Genomic DNA, 5,166 nt, shown 5'->3' with positions numbered 1-5,166 from the left:
ATAAAAACGCTTATTATGAGGAGAAATAAAAATCTCTTTTGACGTATCTTATATTTGATTTCAAGACAGCAAAGTTTGAGCACGTAGAAGGTTCAATTTATGAACTAATGAAAATGATCATCTTCAAAACTTGCTGCATATATGCTCCACTGGCGACGGGCAGTGAAGGACCTTGCGGCCGCAAAAGTCTATCCCTACCCACAGGTGCCTGGGTGGCCGGTGTACATGCTCTCTATGCATGTACACCGGCAACCCAGGCACCTGTGTCCCTACCATGCACCAGCGGTGCGCTTTGCTTTGATTAAGGAGAGGCGTGCAATTGTCATGTCGGGTACAAAACCGTAATAAATTGCTGCGTTCATTTCACAAAGTTGACGTTGATATATAATTTGCTGATCGACATTTTCTGGATATTCCTTTCAATGGAAAATGATTTGAAGTTTTATTGTGTCTGTTTGTTTAAAATTTTATAAATAGAGCAAATGAATGAGTCTTACAAATAATGATTTTTTACCTCCTACTAGGCTAATGAAGACCCAGCTGAACACATTGTCCATTTCTTACTGAGAATGAACGCAAGCAGTAACTTCAGTGGTGTAAGTGTGATCCAGTAACCATGGGAATCATTGACTTACAACCAAACGAAAGTACATAGTTTGAATGGGATCAGTGCTTAATCTAAATTGTCAGAGACATATATTACCAATATTTTGAACTTTCGATGAAGATCAAATCAATTATTTATTAAGTACAGAAATCTCCCATTTACGTCAAAAAGTAACACTTGCACGGGGCACGTTAGTTAAAGCTATGATTGACCATAGGTATGACATCAATTTGTCACAACGACTGAAAAGTACACAATATATTTAGTATTTTCACTTTGAAGTCTGAATGGCAAAACATTTTCAAACTGTTTTGTATATTTGTATTTTGTATCTCAACACATCTGTTTGTACAACTGCTTTCCTGAATGGTTTTGTAAGGTCGACATGTTCCATTCAATTTTATTTGATAGATTCCTGTTCGTAATCAGGGACACGTAGATCCACTAAGATGGGATCTCGAGAGGCTTGTAGCCGATATGAGAATTATAAGCGGGGCTGTCGATGACGCCACCATGGACAGTGTTTTGTTGGCGCTGATGCAAAGGCTGCAGGTTTGTCCATAACGATATGATATGATTTTAAGCAAGAGAACTTTAGAATCAGTTGCTGGTTTTAACGATTGATGAAAATGTGAAATTTTCTTAGATTTGGAATTTTTTCTACACTTTCTAGATAGTTCTCCAAAGGTGAAAGAAAAGTGGCACATAAACAATTAAGTCAACAAATCACATCTCTTTCGTTCCAGGGTCAATGATTAATCCAACGCAGTTTCTGATGTACACCAGGCAATTTGATCGGCACGTCCTTTAAAGTCGACTTTTTGAAATCATGTTTACAAAGATTACATCATAAGATGTAAAAATTATCAACATTTTATTAACTCGCCCTCTTTTCATTGAGAAAACGCCTCTCCGCTAATAATTACTTTGCAAGGCGACAGAATTTAAAATCCCAGATCTGCTTTCACCAAAAGCCTATACCCTTCGTCTCCGAGTATTAATGCACCTATAACGTAAGGTACTTCAATTGCTTACAGAATCACCCCCTCTTTTTGTTGTGTTTTGATTCAACTTAATTGCTGTAAACAGTACGTTGAACCAAAACAAGGGCAAACCCATTCCATAAGTTTCGTTGCATAGAATAAATTGTTTTCTTTTTTGCATGTTTTATTTCAGCGTGGTACAAGACTCAGACGTTAAACTGAATTGGTAAAGGCGAGTTGAACGCGAATGTTCAAAAAAGAATATAAACGACATGAAGATGCGAAGACTGCAGATACTGCAACGCATTACATCCGATACCAACACGGGATGGCATTGTTACCGTGTAACACACATAATACTCCATGCGATCGCGTATTTCGCTAGCTCATTCTAAACAATGTTGGAATTGCTCATTGAAGCAGTCCAGTGTTTGAAAATGATATTTAATTTATCGATAATAAATATACTGGTATTTCTATTCATCAGTAATAATGTTCACACATTCATAATTTTTTCATAAGACCTGAATGACATGTTGACATTATTACGAATAAATGTCCAATTCGCATCTATCTATACCTCCGTAATCTATCTGCTTTGTATACTTGCTTTCTATTTAGAATTCCTACACTGCCATGTTAATGTTTTACTGCACGTGCGTTTGCTGACGCCACAGGAATCCCCAATCTCTCCACATTCCGAATCGACAGCACTCCACGATACAACGAAAAGAGATGCCTTTTCGGTTAATCTTGGAAATATGAGACAAGTTTATAACCCCGCCCCTTCATTAAAAAATATGGAAGAAAGTATAAGCAGTAAATATAATAAACCACATTTTGGTGGTCTTAACTTTGAATATATATATATATATATTTATGTCCTTATTTTACACACACACGTCCCCGCGCGCGACACACACCAGCATTTTCAAAATGGTTATCCCTTTTTTCACGTTACGTGATCAGACCTAGCAGCGAAAATGCTGTTTTCTGAGAAAATGGAAACACACATTTGTACAAATTCTTCTCGAAACCGGTTTGGATGATTGCAGTTTTTATTATTGAGAGTATGACGTCATTCACACGTATGATTAATAGGTGATCCTGATTTGTAAAATTATCCGGAAGCGCGTAACTTCATCACGTGATATTTAATTACTGTATGTGAGGTAATTTCGTTTGCAAGAGAATGGCCAAATTCATGCAACTTAAAAGCTTTAAAAGTTTATGACATTATGCATATAAAGCCGGTTGACTCACCCCTCTCACCCTGGTAAGTTTCTTCGAAAATCCGTCATGGTTGTGGTAGTCTGGCTGTTTTTTTCAGGTTCATCTGAACAGGTAAATACTGCACCACGACTGAAACACACTTTCACTGCAGCCTATCATCAAAGAACAAATCGGAAATCATTTCCCTTTGGAAATGAGTTGCTTGAAACGTGTTTTCAGTACTTGTTCTCGAACACAGTGAAGTTTTGAAAGCTGCCTGAATCGTTAGATTGTATCCACAAGATCAGGGTTTCTTTGAGGTTCACAGGGCAACCATCGAAGAAAAGCGTAGTATAACGATTAAATTGTGAGACTGAAAAATTGAAAGGAAGTTATCGAGATTTACGAATCGAACGAAGAACCCTCGGCTACGGTATGCAGTAAGATGTAATCGATGATATGCAAGCCTTGAACAACTTGTTGGTCAAAGTTCAAAACCCAAGAACAGATGCGTGAAATGGAGACGAAATAGGAGAAGCGACAGTGTTCCTCTTTTATTCAAAACTAACGATTCAGCCGAATGAACGCATAAAAGTTATCATGAAATATTTATATGATTGCATGATTTGTGCAATTAATACTTCCTTATAATTATTGACTGGTTTCAGCAAGTTTATTTTAATTACATGTATTCCGATGGGTATCCGAATCTTTCAAAAGATGTCGGCATGATTATTCTTAAGGACGGGGACTATGTACGAAAATCAACGTCTGCGCAGGTGTTGCGCAATATTTATGTCGTAACAGAGTGAGCTAAATATCGCAAAGGAGATTATTTGCGACATCTTAAATTTAGGCTGTGTTACGCAAAAATGAAGGTAAACGTATTAACTTGATGATGGTTTGTTATGAATGATCAAATTAATTATGTGACGATAAAATATTGTAAATTTTCATGATATTGGCATCGATGTGATCGATTTAAGAAGGTACCGTAAATGGACTGGACCCTGCGTATCATACCGCCATTAGCCATCAAACTACGTCGCGCTATCAGTGAAACTATGTCGTTTGGTCGTGCCAGTCGGCTGAAAGTCACAGGTAGATTCACTACCAAAGCAACACAAAACAGAGCCAGAAGAGTTTATGAGGCCCTCAAGGATAAATGGCAATCCTCTAGTCATGAAAATTTAAAATCTGATACTCTTGTCGAGTCGACTGCGGCCACAACGGCTGACGACCATTGCATGCTATGTTTGCTCGTGCAACTCGGTTCCGGAACCCATATGAATTAGTCATATGTGAATATGATGAAGTCTACGATCCTTGGCGGCCAACAACCTACAGTGCCACGAGGAGAGATGGTAGGCGAATTGTTGATCTTGGTATCCTTGCAGATGGTTTATCTGGCTGCAAGCAATGCAGCCTGGCGTTACGGATGACCGACACTATCAGCGAGACTCGTCATGGTCTGGGCATGGATGTAAAAACTGGGTAGCTGGCTGCTTGTCAGGTGTTGCAACCCCATTTGTAATTTTGTCAACGTTATTCCCTTGGCCTGAGACACGGACCAAATAAAACGATTTTGGATGTAAATACCAAACTTGCAATTGGTAAGTACGAATGTTTTACTTTTTTTGTTTCATGCACGCGCGCGAGTGCCAAGTCTCACGTTTACCTCAAAGCGAACAGATGGATTGATAATATAGTCAGTGCACAGAAACGCTAGTTTTCCATAAGCTGACAGTAACACTGGACTGGTCATAATGCGACTCAAGTGTTATATTTATGCCAGAATTACAAACATCGTTTCAAACCAGCCCAGTGATCATGTGATGTGGATCGAGTTAGCATCAATCTACACATTGCTTATGGTCATGGCACATATTTATAGAATTTTTCAGGGACAATGAGACTACCGTTACTTCCTTTCATAGTGTCATCAATTTGGATCTGTCTAGCCACTCTAGGAAGCTATTTATGTAGTTCTTCTTATCACAAATGTACTCTGAAGTGTTGGCTTTTGGAGTTGTATTCTCCCACTTTCCCTGGACATGAAGTATAATTACTTCTATTCTGTGAGATTTTGGTAAATACAAGAAATTGTATCTTATGACCATAAATAATTTCAAACTCGAGTCGAGACAGCCCATTCAGTTAACAATACAACAAAAATATTTCAAAAATTTATACTGATGTCATTGTAAACTTGTCATTGTTTTGCCATAGGTAAATGAACGGATTGTCATGTCTCCAGGGAAGTATTGTGTGTCACGTGCGTCCTATCTGGATAATCAAGAAAGAAAGAGACGGATGAAGAGCCAGTCCCGGTGTGCCAAGAACATCGTATCAAGCTGAAGGCAA

General features: G+C 38.3%; 1 long non-coding RNA gene across 1 annotated transcript; it reads left to right on the top strand.

Moving 5' to 3' along the window:
* Positions 1-518: 518 nt before the first annotated feature.
* Positions 519-1,897, top strand: LOC139146366 (uncharacterized). The gene is made up of 3 exons (XR_011555128.1): positions 519-596; positions 1,019-1,159; positions 1,784-1,897. It is a non-coding gene; the product is annotated as an uncharacterized lncRNA (long non-coding RNA).
* Positions 1,898-5,166: the final 3,269 nt, after the last annotated feature.

Source organism: Ptychodera flava, chromosome 12 (assembly GCF_041260155.1).
Source record: "Ptychodera flava strain L36383 chromosome 12, AS_Pfla_20210202, whole genome shotgun sequence".
NCBI classification, from domain to species: domain Eukaryota; kingdom Metazoa; phylum Hemichordata; class Enteropneusta; family Ptychoderidae; genus Ptychodera; species Ptychodera flava.
This window is presented reverse-complemented; position numbering and strand designations above follow the sequence as displayed.